The following is a 15,566-nucleotide window of genomic DNA, read 5'->3' as shown; positions in this document are numbered from 1 at the left end:
GATTCAGACATAGGTTTCAATAGACTACAATGAAACAGAGTGAACTTTTCCCAACAATTGTGGAATTTTCGATTCCATATAACAGGGTTTATGATCTTAGTGATGGGAAAAGGACCAAGGAACTTTGGCCCCATTTTTCTGCTGGGTAACTTTAACCTTAAATATTTTGTTGAAAGATAAACCAATTGCCCAACATGAAAAGGTTTCTGAGGGAAGCGTCGTTTATCTGCTTGCTCCTTGTAAACCTTGGTGGCCTTGGTCAAAGCTTTCTTCACATTCACCCAAACCTCCTGGAAGGATGTTACCCATTGATCCAAAGCCTGAAGTAGGAGGCTCCTGGGGGTACTCAGGTATAGTCACAAAATCTTAACCTGTTACTATTTTAAATGGGGTGAGTCCAGTGCTACTGTGCACAGTATTGTTGTAGGCTACCTCTGTGAAAGGCAGGAGGTCAACCCAATTTGCTGGTAATTTATATAGCATCTGAGGTTCTGTAACACCACTGCATTAGCTTTTTCAACAGCTCCATTAGGATTTGGACGAAAAACCAATAAAAGCCCCTGGTGGACCCAATCAGTTTAACGAACTCCCTCCAGAACTTTGCAGTAAACTGGACCCTTCTGTCAAAAATAACCTGCTTCAGGGCTCCATGGAATCAATATATGTCTTTCAAAAACATCTTGGTTAGCTTCTGGGCAGAAGGAAGTCCTGAGCAAATGATGAAATGCACTTGTTTGGAAAATAGATCAATCACGGTCCACATTACAGTGTTTCCCTTGCTCTCAGGCAACTCCACTATAAAATCCATGGCTATTTCCTCTCAAGGCTGTTGCAGCAATCCTGGGGGTTTTCCAGGACGTCTCTTCATGGCAGCACAGGTGGTGCAACTCTTAACATAACTCTCAATGTCTTTTTTCATTCCTGGCCACCAGAATTGCCTCCGCACCAGATGCAATGTCCTCAAAAATCCAAAGTGACCCACCTGCTTAGCATCATGACTCTGCTGAAGTGCTTGGAGTCTGAGACCATCTGGGAGGTATAATTTAGAGTCCTTCTAATCCTTAGGGTTAAAAGAGATTTATTATCTTTGAACCAGGCATCAGTCTCTAACTTCTCCTTTAGTTCCTTCAGTAAGCGATCATCAGGACTGGTAGGTGGTCTCTGTGTTTACGATCTGGTTGTTATTTGAGAAGCAGATTGTGGCAGAGGAATAATGGAGTTAATTTACTTCCTCTCGGTGGCTCTTGAACTGGGGCATTCTAGATCAGGGCTTTTCAACCAGTGGTACACGTACCACCTGTGGTAAATTTGCACCTGGCAGGTGGTATGCGACTATCCTAGAGAAGTGGTAGCAGGGAGGGGAATGAGCTGAACCGGTGGCAGCACTGCACAAGCCTGAACAAGAGAAAGCTGGAGCTGCAGGGCTGTCAGGGCTCAGCGGAAGTGCCAGGATCAGTGCCGCTTTCCAGCTGATCAACGCTTCTTTGGGGCTGTCAGGGCTCAATGGAAGTGCCAGGATCAGTGCCAGGCTCCAGCTGGAGCTTGGCGCTGATCCTGGATCTTCTGCTGAGCCCAGAAGAAATGCCTATCACCTGGAAAGCGGCACTGATCCTGGTTCTTCCGCTGAGCCCAGAAGAAACGGCGATCAGCTGGAGTTCAGTGCTGATCCCAGTGCTTCTGCTGAGCCCAGAAGAAGTGCCCATCACTTGGAAAGTGGCACTGATGTTGGCTCTTCTACTGAGCCCAGAAGAAGCGGTGATCAGATGGAGTTCAGTGCTGATCCCAGTGCTTCTGCTGAGCCCAGAAGAAGTGCCCATCACCTGGAAAGTGGCACTGATCCTGGCTCTTCCGCTAAGTCCAGAAGAAGTGTCGATCACCTGGAAAGTGGCGCAAGTGGGCCCAGAAGAAGCGCCGATCAGCTTGGGCTCTGCCCCTACTCCGCAGAGGGCAGATCCCCATTATCTCCAGCCTGGCAGGGGTCTTCCTGCTGCACTGTTGCAGACAAAGGGGGGCTCCAATGAGGAGGAGATGGAGAAAGAGGATTTAAGCAAGCTTACTGTAGCAACCGGAGTTGGGATTTCCCCCAAAACAAACATGCTTCAAGCTTCCGGTACGTGGCGGCGATGATGGCGGCTACTTTGTAGCCGTCCAGCTGGGAAGGTGTCAGAGCCGCGTAGCACAGCGCGCACCAGCTGGCCCGCAGTTCGGAATCCCCTTCCCGGGCAAAGGGAAGGGGTAGAGAACGCAGGAGTAGAGGTAGAACCCCTGAACCCCCTCTGGATTTTTTCCTTGAGGGGGTGGAAGGAGCATTCCCTCGGAGCTCCTGCTGATCTCTGCCTCCCAGCTGTTTTTGCTTCTTCGGAAGCAAAAGGAACCGCCGCTTCTATCTCCGCGGTTAAAGAGTCTCGGTGAGTAACTTTTGAAGCGGACAGAGCGGTTTAAAGGATTTCTTTTTATAGTTTAGTGTTTTATTTTCCTTTTCTAGTTAGTTTTGGTTGTTTCTCCTTTGTTCTTTTTTGCTGGCACGGAGAGAGAAAATAAGATGGCGCTTTGAAAGTGTTCGGCTTTTTTTTTTTCCTTTGTCTCTTTGTTCTTATTTTTCTTGGAAGGTAATGGACTTAAACGACTGTTTTTGATTTCCTTGTTCTCAGTTTTGGATCTTTCTCTTGATTTTTTCTCTTTTTTCTTTTTCGGAATTCTAAGGATTACAGTATTTTTGTTCCTTTTAATTTTTATCTCCCCCTTCCCTTTTTTTGGGGAGAAGGGAAGAGAGAATTGTGTTTTAAAAAATGGCTTCAAAGAGACAACCGCCTTCTATACTACCCAAGGTGGTTTCCTCTCCCACAACTTTAACTATACGACAACAACAACAACCTAAACATGTACCACCGACCCAGCCACCACCTTCCCCTCCTTTGCCAGGCCTGTCTGCACAAGAGATTAAAGACATAATGGGAGATGCTGTATCTCAAATTAGAGATGAAATGAAGCAACTTGTTGTACAGATTAAATCTGAAATTAAAGTGGAATTAAATGAAATGAAGGACTCATTAGAGGATAATAATACTATTATGCGGCAAGATATAGTTACAGCCTTATCAGGTTTGGCTTCTGTGGTGGTGAAGCTGGACTCGATAGTGGAGGAAGTCGCAAAGTTGACTTTTTTGAGGATAAATTTCAAGATATGGAAAGGAAGATGGAGATTTCACAAGAAGATATCCTTATGTCTCAGTATAGGGAGATGGAGCACGCCCTGAGGATCAGGGGTCTGAAGGAGGGCATGAATCAAGATTTGATGGAGATGGTGCTTAATGATTTAGCTGTTGCTTTGAATATGGATAAAGGAGAATTACGCAGAGAAGTGGAAAAAATTTATAGAGTTAATTCCTGGATTGCGAAGCAGAAGAACTTGCCTAGAGATGTTGTGATTTATTTTACAAAGAAGTCTCTGCGTAATGAAATTATACAAGCTTTTTATAATAAGAGATTCCAGATTGCTGCCCAAGATGTTATCATTCTAAAGGAAATCCCATCAAAAATCCTAAGAAACAGGAAAGATTTTGCTTTCTTAGCTAATGAGCTTAAAGCTAGATTGATGCCATTCAGATGGGAGATCCCGATGGGCATTGCTCTGAGCCATGCGGGGATGCGTCACAGGCTGAACACGGTTGCCAAAGCTAAAGAGTTTTATAATATGGTCCTGGGTGCAGGCTCAGCTTCATCTGTTCAGAAGCTCTTGAGTGGTAAAGAGCTGGAACAGCAACCTGAAACATTAGGTCTGATCTCTGCTGGGAAGATGCAAGCTGAATGGCAACGTCAAACAGAGGTTAAAGAGCAGAGGATGACCCGTGCAGCACATAGACGTAAGGAAAAGGAGCAACAAAAGAAAGAAATTAAAGAATCTTCTTCAGAAAGTGCTTCATTGCCAGTGGGAGGAGCAAGACCCAAGAGTTCTGCAACACATACAGCAATGGCAGACCTCCAGGTAGTCTTCTCCAGGCTCCTGGTCAAGGGAGATGGCAAAGTTTCTGACCTGAAATGTTAACGGTCTAAATTCCCCTCAGAAAAGAAAGAAAATCTTTTACTACTTAAAGCAACATAATAATGATGTTATCTGCCTACAGGAAACTCATATTTTACTTAAAGATCAAAAATATTTAGTTAACGCCCGTCTGGGATCTCATTTTGTATCTTCAGCTCCTGGGAAAAAGGGGGGAGTGGTTATTTATGTGAAGCAAAATTTACCAGCTTGTCTGGTAGAATCAGATCCCCAAGGAAGATATGATTGAACTTGGTTTATATGGTAAGAAAATACTTATAGTGGGACTTTATGCACCAAATCAGCAACAGGAACAATTTTATAGATTGTTACATCAAAAAATAACTTTGCTGGACTATAGATCCGTGATATTAATGGGTGATTGGAATGGTGTCCTAGATATACAAAGGGACAAGAAAGGTTCTTCTCCTCTTTTTAAACAGGCAAAACTACCTAAAGCCTTTTTTGACATGAAAGAGGACTGGGAACTAAGGGACTATTGGCGGGAATGTAATCAAGAGGAGAGAGACTTTACCTTCTTCTCAGATAGACACCAATCCTTTTCAAGAATTGATTTCTTTTTGATTACAATGGATTTATATAATAGAGTAAAGAATGTAAAGATTTTTCCTAGATCGCTGACGGATCATAGTCCAGTTTGGATGGAGCTGACTCAAGAAAAAGAGGAGAGAAGATCCTGGAGGGTGAATGAGAACTTATTTAGACAAGAAAAGAATGTTCAAAAGTTAAAGGAGTGTTTAAAGGATTATTTTGCTCTGAATATGTATAAGGGGACTTCAATGTCAATGGTATGGGATGCAGGTAAAGCATTTATGCATGGGATTTTGATAAAAATGAATAACTTTCATAGGCAAAAGCAGACTCAGAAACGTAAAGAATTGGAAGATGAGATTAAATTAAAAGAAAAGTTTTTGATTTTAAATCCTTCAGATGAAAGGATTAAAAAATCTATAAAGTTGCTAAGAACACAATTTAACATGTTGATGGCGGATCAATCCGCAACCAATTTATTGTTTATGAAACAAAATACATTTTGTAATGCTAATAAACCAGGGAGATGGTTGGCTTATCAATTAAGAAAGAAACAGAGACAGAGAATAATAGATAAAATAAACTATAAGGGTAAACTAGTGTATCAGAAGGAATTGATTAAGAAATCTTTTTTAGATTACTATCAAAAATTATATAAATCTACTAATGTGCAAATTTTAGATATAAATAAATATTTAAGTGAGGCCAACTTTCCCAAACTGACAGAGGACCAGAAACATGAAATTAATGGTTTAATTACTAATGAGGAAATTGCGATAGCAATCAAACAATTGAAACCAAGGAAAGCACCGGGCACGGATGGGTTGACATCTGTTTATTACAAAGCTCTAATGGAAGAGATGATTCAACCATTAGGTGATCTTTTTAATAATATTTTACAGGGCTCAGAGATTCCTCCTTCATGGCGTAGTGCTTTTATATCCTTGATCCCAAAAGAGGATCAAGATCTTACTTTACCAAAGAATTATAGACCTATATCTCTTTTAAATTTTGACTATAAGATATTTGCAAAAATTTTAGCAAATAGGCTTATGAGGGTTGTGCATCATCTTGTGCACAAGGATCAATCTGGGTTTATAACTGGTAGGTACATGAAAAATAATGCTAGACAAATTATTAATTTATTAGAATATCTAGATAAGAATAATCAAGTTTCTGCAGGGCTGATATTTTTAGGTGCTGAAAAAGCTTTTGATCAATTGAATTGGCATTTTATGTTAAGAGTAATTGAAGAGATGAATCTTGGTGAAAAGATATTACAAGCTCTTACGGCAATATACCAAAAACAAACGGCACAACTTATTGTTAATGGAGGTTTGTCAGAGGTTTTTACAATAGAGAAAGGTACTAGGCAGGGATGTCCATTATCACCGTTGCTGTTTGTTTTAACATTGGAAATATTGTTGATTAAAATTCGAGAGTCGCAGGAAATAAAAGGAATAGAAGTTAACAAAAAAGAATATAAGTTAAGAGCTTTTGCAGATGACTTGGTGGTTACTTTGTCGCAACCTACTTATTCTGTAGTAAATTCAGAATCCAATCATATTTCATCTTTAATTATCAAATATAGAAACTCCCAATTCTGTCTTCTTTGGATTCTGCCATAAGAGGGAGAGAAGGGGGAGAACAAAGGGGCTTTATGGCCCTCACTTCCTTCAGTACACTTCAAAGAGCTGAATGCTGAATGTGTGTTTATTGTAACATCAAAGCGTTAGCACTAGAGGACCTTATCATAACAAAGCAGGGTATTTGCCTTTCATGTAGTTACCTGAAGTCTCCATCCAGACGGAAGAAAGAAGAAAGGGGGTGGAATTGTGATACTTGAAACTATCACTGGAAGGGGGGTTGATTGGGTGGGACTACTGGGGAACCCCTTAAAACCTTGAATGGGAGAGCTTGAACCCCAAGTCCTGTCTAGCATGCCTGCAACCATTTTCTCTTAATAAAGGATTCCTGTTGGAAGAATTATTCCAAGAGTTCTGTCTTCTTAAGATGCAAAGTGGGGTGGGTCCTTACATTAGACAGGACTTGCAAAATTAATCCACCTGGAAGGGAGACCCTTGCCGGGGGATTTTGCAAAAAATTTACCATGTCAGACAATGGAGAAAGAGAGGGGGAAAACTCCCTGGAAAGAGAGCCGCTGACCCAGTTGGAACCTTGCCAGATGTTGGGATCCGAGAGGCCAGATTCCTCAGGAGAAGAAGTGGGATGAATAGTTTAATTACTGTGGAGGAAATTGGCTTAGCTATTAAGCAGTTAAAGGTTGGAAAGTCTCCTGGAACAGATGGACTGACTTCTAGGTATTATAAGATTTTATCTGAAGAAATGATAGAGCCACTAAAGGAACTCTTTAATAGTATTTTGTTGTGTATGCAAGTTCCTCCTTCTTGGAAAAGAGCTTTTATATCACTGATTCCGAAGGAAGATCAGGATCTTACAGAGCCTAAGTATTATAGGCCAATTTCATTATTGAATGTTGATTATAAGATCTTTACAAAAATTTTGGCAAATAGATTAATGCAGGTTATGAAAGACTTGATTCATAGTGATCAAGCAGGATTTATAACAGGGAGATATATGGAACATAATGTTAGACAAATTATTAACTTAATTGAGTACTTGGATAAGAATAATCAGATTCCTGTGGCTTTTATCTTTTTGGACGCTGAAAAAGCTTTTTATCAATTGGACTGGCAATTTTTATTTTCTTTGGTAGAGAAAATGAATTTTGGGGATAATTTTTTACATGCACTTAAAGCTATATATCAGCAGCAATCTGCACAAATTGTTGTAAATGGGGATTGACTGAGAATTTCAATATTCAAAAAGGGACAAGACAAGGATGTCCATTATCCCCATTGTTATTTGTTTTAACATTGGAAATTTTATTGATTCAGATTCGGGAATCGAAGTTAGTTAAGGGTGTAAAGATAAGGAAGAATGAGTATACATTGCGGGCATTTGCGGATGATTTGGTTTTAATTTTGGAACAGCCGAATCAGGCGATTGATGGTTTATTAGAACTTATAACACAGTATGGGAATGTTTCTGGTTTTAAAGTTAATAATTATAAGACTAAGATATTATCTAAGAATATGTCAGTTAAAGAAAGGGAAAGTTTGATTAAAGCCACTGGTTTTCAGATTGTAAAAAAGGTTAAATACTTGGGAGTATATCTAACTGCTTCAAATGGAAAATTGTACAAGAACAATTATGAACCACTATGGGCAAAAGTCCAAAAGGATTTAATAGATTGGAAAAAATTGCAATTGTCATTGTTGGGGAGAATTTCAGCTGTAAAAATGAATGTTCTACCAAAGTTTCTTTTTTTGTTTCAGATGATACCTCTTCTTAAAAAAGAGGCAAATTTGGAGGAATGGCAAAAGGGTATCAATAATTTTATATGGGCCGGGAAGAAACCAAGGGTTAAATTTAAGATATTACAGTATGCTCGAGAAAGAGGGGGACTTAAGGCACCCAATTTGAAATTATATTATGATGCAGCCGCCCTAACTTGGTTAAGTGATTGGCTTAATTTAACAAATAGGGATATTCTTTTTTTGGAAGGTTGGGATTTAATATATGGTTGGCATGCATATTTAATTTTTAATAAGAAAGTTGATCGGACTTTTAAATCACATATTTTGAGGAATGCCTTACTTCGTGTTTGGAAGAAGTATTATTATAGATTAAATTATAAAATACCTATCTGGGGGATTCCCAGACATGCAATTGAGGGAACCTCTAAGGTGACAAATTTTGATAAAATTTCATATAAAGAATTGTTAATTTGTTCTGGTTCGAATTGGCATTTGAAATCCCTAGATGTATTAAGGCAGCAAAATATTCTACAGTCATGGTTTCAATATTTACAAATAATGGATAGATTGACTGTAGACAAGAAAGAGGGAATAACACTAGAAGATAGACAATTGGTTATTCAGATTAAAAACCAAGGTCCGGCTCATATAAAAAGAATATATAATGTTTTATTAGAGTTAGATTCGGAAACAGAATTGGTTAAAGATTGTATGATTAAATGGGCTCAGAATATACATGAGCCGATCTCATTGGATTTATGGGAGATAATTTGGATAAGAAATGTTAAATTTACACAAGCTCAAAATTTGATAGAAAATTTTTATAAAATGTTTTATAGATGGCATTTAGATCCTAAAAAATTATCTTGTATGTATTCCAACATACAGCCCAAATGTTGGAGATGTGGCAATAATGATGCGACATACTTTCATATTTGGTGGAATTGTAAAAAAGTAAAGGCTTTTTTGATTATGATTTGGTAGAACATTCAAAAGATTTTTAGAAAGAAGATAAAGTTTACTCCTCAACTATTTTTACTTGGTATTTTTGTTGACTTAAATGAAAAAGAAACTACTTTGATGTTGAATTTATTAACTGCAGCAAGGTTACTAGTAGGTCTATATTGGAAGAAAGATTCTTTGCCTACTTTAGAAGAATGGATATTTAAAGTATCTAGTTTTGCAGAATGGCAAAAATTTCTGCTTATTTAAAGGATCATACACAAGAAAGATATATTACTGTATGGGGAAGGTGGATAGATTATATTCAGAAAAAGTATGGAATTAAAAAGTTTTATTTATTTTATGAATGAATATCAAATATTATAGAGAATTGTTTTATAAGTTATGGAGTTAAAGGTTAATTATGATATTTTTTTTCTTTCTCTTTTTTTTCTTTTTTTTATTATTATAATTTTCTTTTTCTTTTTTTTTCTTAACCCTGTATTCTGCTCTGGGAAGTGAAGGGAGGGGGGGTGGGGGTGGGAGGGAGGGTAAGGGGGGGTTCTCTATTTTAAAATTTTATTGTATTTTTATAAATGATTGTATGTTTTAAAAAATAAAAATTTTCAATAAAAAAAAAAGAAGTGGTGGAGACACAGGACCACAAGCCTCGCTGGTCGATGGGCGTTGGAAAGAAAAGTGAGTGGGGAAAGGAATCAAGAAAGGTGACCCTGAGACGGGGGACCAAGCAACCAGAATGGAAGCAGGAGATGGAGAGATCCCTGCACGCAAGTGAAGAGGGAGGAAGCTGGGCACCGTACTCAGACCGGATCCTAGAGCCCTACGGCCGCCCCAGTTCCTGGAGCCGCAAAGGGAGAGACACCGAGGGGGTGCAATTTACGTCTGCATTTTGGAAGGAATTTTTATCCCTCTTAGGAACCACTCAGGGACTGACATCTAGCCACCACCCTCAAGGAAATGGGGGGGCTGAAAAAATGAACTCCGTACTTAAGCAATATTTAAGATGTTTTCTTAGTTTCCAGCAGACCGAGTTGGCGGACTTACTCCCTTTTGCAGAAGTTGCCTACAATAATGCAGTCCACTCCAGCACAGGTTACACTCCTTTTCAAATAGCCACCGGTCAAAGTTTCAACCCCATGCCAGAATTAACCCCAAACGAACCAACGATCCCCTCGCTGAAAGAATGGATGGCGAAATTACAAAACACCTGGCCAATAGTCAGAAAAGCACTAGATGAAGCTAGGCAGGCATACAAAACACAAGCCGATAAAAAAAGGGTTGAGCCTACACCAGTCATTATAGGAGAAATGGTGTACTTATCTACAAAATACCTAAAGTCCCTACAGCCCTGTAAAAAACTTGGACCAAAATATATAGGACCTTTTCCAATTAAAAGAATCATAAATCCAGTAACAGTATAATTAGAATTACCCAAAAATCTCAGGCAAATACACCCAATTTTTCATTGCAGCTTGCTGAAAAGAGAGCATCAGTCACCTCTACGGCCAAAAATCCCCCCCCACCACCTCCAATCATGGTGGAGGGTGAACAACACTTCGAAATAAAGGAAGTCCTTGACTCTAGGAGATATCATGGAGCAACTCAGTACCTAGTTGCCTGGAAACACCTCCCTCCCTCACAAAATGAGTGGGTCCATAAACGTCATGTCAGAGCCCCGAAGCTATTGAAGAAGTTTCACACAGAGTATCCTAACAAGCCTAACTAAATTTTATACTTGTGTTTTCTTTCAGGTGGATCTCTCTTATTTTTAAGAGGGGCCGGATGTCAGAATCCAATCATATTTCATCTTTAATTATCAAATATAGAAACTCCCAATTCTGCCTTCTCTGGATTCTGCCATCAGAGGGAGAGAAGGGGGAGAACAAAGGGGCTTTATGGCCCTCACTTCCTTCAGTACACTTCCAAGAGCTGAATGCTGAATGTGTGTTTATTGTAACATCAAAGCGTTAGCACTAGAGGACCTTATCATAACAAAGCAGGGTATTTGCCTTTCATGTAGTTACCTGAAGTCTCCATCCAGATGGAAGAAAGAAGAAAGGGGGTGGAATTGTGATACTTGAAACTATCACTGGAAGGGGGGTTGATTGGGTGGGACTACTGGGGAACCCCTTAAAACCTTGAATGGGAGAGCTTGAACCCCAAGTCCTGTCTAGCATGCCTGCAACCATTTTCTCTTAATAAAGGATTCCTGTTGGAAGAATTATTCCAAGAGTTCTGTCTTCTTAAGATGCAAAGTGGGGTGGGTCCTTACAGTTATTACAGTTGACTTATCATTATGGTTTGGTTTCGGATTTTAAGATTAATGTTAATAAGACTAAAATCCTACCTAAAAATATGACTATTCGGGAGAAGCAGATTTTGGTTAATTTGACGGGTTTTGAAATTGTTAATAAGGTAAAATATTTGGGGGTGATTTTATCTGTTTCTAATGCAAAATTGTTTAAGAATAACTATGAAAGGTTGTGGGTTAGAGTACAGAAAGACTTGAGGAATTGGGAGAAGTTGCAATTATCTCTCATGGGAAGAATTGCAGTGATAAAAATGAATGTTCTACCCAAGTTCCTTTTCTTGTTTCAAATGTTACCGATTTTGAAGAATGAGATTAATTTAAGTGAATGGCAGAAAGGTATTAACAAATTTATCTGGGCAGGGAAAAAACCAAGGGTAAAGTTTAAAATCATGCAAGACTCCCGTGAGAGAGGTGGACTCAAGGTACCGAATTTGAAATTATATTATGATGCGGTGGTTTTAACATCAATTAGTGATTGGGTAAATTTAACAAATTTGGAGATACTCCATTTGGAGGGATGGGATTTACTTTTTGGTTGGCATGCCTATTTAATATTTAATAAAAAGTGGACCGGGCTTTTAAATCTCATATTATAAGAATCTCTTTACTTAGGGTTTGGAGAAAATATTATAAAAGTGATTTTAAAATACCATTATGGGCTATACCTTGGCATGCGATAGAGGGGATAAAAAGAGGTGTCAAAATGGATACGGTGTCTTATACACAGTTACTTAGATGGGATGGACAAAACTGGCAGTTAAAACTATTGGAAGAGCTAGCACATGAAAATATTATTTATTCTTGGTTTCAATATAGGCAATTAGTAGACAGATGGAAGATGGATTGTAAGGTGGGCTTTCTTAGAGAAGATGAAAATCTTATTAAGCAAGTGAAGGATCAAAGACAAACTCATATTAAGAGAATTTATGGGGCTCTAGTGGAATTGGATTCAGAAACAGAATTAATTAAGGATTGTATGATTAAATGGGCGCAGAATTTTGGTGAACCAGTTCTACTGGATATCTGGGAAACTATTTGGATGAGAAATGTTAAATTTACACAAGCACAGAATTTAAGGGAGAATTTTTATAAAATGTTTTATAGATGGCACCTTGATCCACAAAAAATGTCTTTTATGTACTCTGACCTACAGCCTAAATGTTGGAGATGTGGTTGTTTGGATGCCACCTATTATCATATCTGGTGGTCGTGCAGAAATATAAAAGCCTTTTGGATTAAGATATGGTGGAATATTCAGAGAATTTTTAGAAGGAGGGTAAAATTTACTCCATAATTATTTTTATTAGGTATAGTTACTGATTGTGATACAAAGGAGGTTATATTGATGTTGAACTTGATCACAGCCGCAAGGCTGTTAGTAGGACAATATTGGAAGAAGGAATCTTTGCCTACTTTGCAGGAATGGCTTTTTAAAGTGTCTTATTTGGCGGAAATGGCAAAGATTTCGGCTTTCTTAAAAGAACAATCGCAAGAGAAATTTTTTGCTGTTTGGGATAAATGGATAAAGTTTATACAATTTAAATTGGATATAAAAATATCATCTAGCTTTTTTATAACTTTTATTTTTATATATACACATATATTTTAGTGTTATATTCTTTTTTTCATATAATTTTTTTAACTTTTTTTTAATTAAACCTATATTCTGCTCTGGGAAGCTCCGGGGGGGGGGGGAGGGAGTGGGGGTTTTGGGGAGGGTTGGGGAAGGGTTGTTTTGTTTTGTTTTGCTTTGTTTTTGTATTGTATTGTATTGTATTGTATTTTTTTTGTCTTTTTGTAAAAATTTATAAAATTTTAATAATAAAAAAAAAACAAACAAACATGCTTCGTGGCTAACCTCCCAGCATGACAGAAGTGACCAAAACCTGCTGCATCCATCCAGCTGATAGGTGTGTGGGGGGAAATAAAAACCAAACATCCCCCTGCTCCCAATCCTCAACAGAAAAGCTCACAAAAATGAAAACCTCAGACAGGAGGAAGAGCGCGGGCAGGCAGGCAGGTATCTTGTTCAGCTGTGGCTTAGGGGGGAGAAGGGGGCAGCTTCATCCCCCCAAATGCTGCTCTCTCATGAAAGCAGTATGAAAACTCCCAAAAACAACAAGGGAAAAGGGTTAAAACAGAAGAGTGTCTCCCGATGGCTTGCTTCCCCATTTTTTTCTAGCAGTTTAAATATGTAAAGACCACAAAAGAAAAAAACTTGACTTTCTTTCATTGTAATTCAGAAGGAAGGAACAAGAGAGGATTGGGGGGGGCTGTTTGTTTCAAAGGAAGGGAATGAAGGGATTTGGGTCTGTTGGGGGTGCAGCAGGCAAACGGTGATGGCGTGCAGCTTCTGGTGTGTGGGATCTTTTTAAAAGAGTAAAACGAGGCAAAAAATAAAAATCTTCCACTCCCCCCCCCCAAGAGCTGGACGTGGATGTGATCTCTTTTTTTCTTGTTCAGAAGAGACTCTAACGCTAACCCTAACCCTAACCTTTTTTCCTGGTTGTTTTTGGGATTTTTCATCCTGCTTTCATGAGAGGGCAGCATTGGGGGGGGGGTGAAGCTGCCCCTTTCCTCCCCCCCAAGCCACCAGCTGAGCAAGACGCCCACCTGCCTGCGCTCTCCCCTTGTCCAAGGTTTTTGTTGTCATGAGCATTTCTGTTGAGAATTGGCAGGAGGTGGGCTGTTTTGGTTTTTATTACCTCGCCCCCCCCCCCCGTCTGCTGGATGGTTGTAGCAGGTTTTGATCACTTCTTATTATTTTTTCTATTTTTTTTTACTTCCCTACTCCCTCTCTCCTCTCCTCTCCTCTCTCCCCTCATCCCTTCCTCCCTTCCAACTTCCTTCTTTCCCTCCTCCTCCCCTCTTACCCCTCTTCGGATACAGTTCATGGGAAACACCTGAGCGGCACCTCCCTCTAAATTACTCCATCTATTTCATATTTTAATATTTCTATATATACTTAATCCCCCCTCCCCTCCCCCCTACCCCCCCCCACTTCCCAGAGCAAAATACAGGGTTATTATAAACAAAACTAACACAATATATAACTTTTAAAACAAAAAAAATCTATACAATAAATTGATCACTTCTATTGTGCTGGGTGGTTACCTACAAATCATGTTTTTGGGGGGAGAATCCCCACTCCAGTTGCTAAGCTTGCTTAAACCCTCTCCTCCTTCTCCCTTTGTCTGCAATGGTGGGGCAGGAAGACCCCTGTCAGGCTGGGGATGATGGGGATCTGCCCTCTGTGGAGTAGGGGCAGGTTACTATGCTCCCTGTCAATCAGGTTCAATTTTTTTCTTTGCCCCCCCTCTCCCTGCCTCCCCTGCTTGTAGCTGCCTCTGAGCCCCTCATTTTTGGAAGTTTGCATTGCTGCCATTGCTTTCTCCTGAGCCCCTTGTGCTGGATAACTATTGCCACCCAAGAGCTGTTTTAAAGGGAATCTTTGGGGGATAGCCAATTAGCACCCCAACACGCCCCCAACCCCCCTCCAAAGCCCCTGCAATCACCTATCAGCTTCAGTCAATCAGAAGGAGAGAAGAGGATAGAACAGTGCAAAGATTAATATCAGAGAAACAGGCACAAGTTTCCCATTAAAAGTGTGGTAAGTGGATGTACAGATAGTCCTCAACCTACAACCACAATTGAGCCCAAAATTTATGTTGCTAAGTGAGAAATTTGTTAAATGAGTTTTGCCCCATTTTATGACTTTTCTTGCCACATTTGTTAAGTGAATCACTGCAGTTGTTTAATTAGTAACACGGTTGTTAAGTGAATCTGGCTTCCCCCGTGGACTTCACTTGTCAGAAGGTTGCACAAGGGGATCATGTGACCCTGGGACACTGTGACCATCATAAATATGAATCAGTTGCCAAGCATCTGAATGTAAATCACAAGACCCTGGGGATGCTGCAACAGTCATAAGTGTGAAAAATGGTCATAAGTCACTTTTTTCAGTACCATTGTAACTTCAAACAGTCACTAAGTGAACTGTTGTAAGTCAAGGACTACCTGTACTTTTTTCTTTTTTCCTTTTTTTTTGGTCATCAAGTTTTTGATAACTTGCTAGGCGACTGGTGGTACTAGGATATTGCCATATCCTAAAAGTGGTACAATGGGTGAAAAGGTTAAAAAGCCCTGATCTAGATAAGGTGTCAGCCAAAAAGTTCTTACCTCCTGGAAAATATTTTAAGATGAAATTTAAACTGTTGAACTACTAAGCCCACCAAAATTGTTTCAGGGATAATTTGCAGGGGTTTTTCAGAGCCTCCAAATTTTTGTGAGCAGACCACACCTCAAAAGGTATTTGCTCCCCTTCCAAGAAATGATGCCATGTCAACAATGCCCAACAAAT

Source organism: Crotalus tigris, unplaced genomic scaffold, assembly GCF_016545835.1.
Source record: "Crotalus tigris isolate CLP2741 ecotype Arizona unplaced genomic scaffold, ASM1654583v1 scf7180000019175.708988, whole genome shotgun sequence".
Taxonomy (NCBI): domain Eukaryota; kingdom Metazoa; phylum Chordata; class Lepidosauria; order Squamata; family Viperidae; genus Crotalus; species Crotalus tigris.
This window is presented reverse-complemented; position numbering follows the sequence as displayed.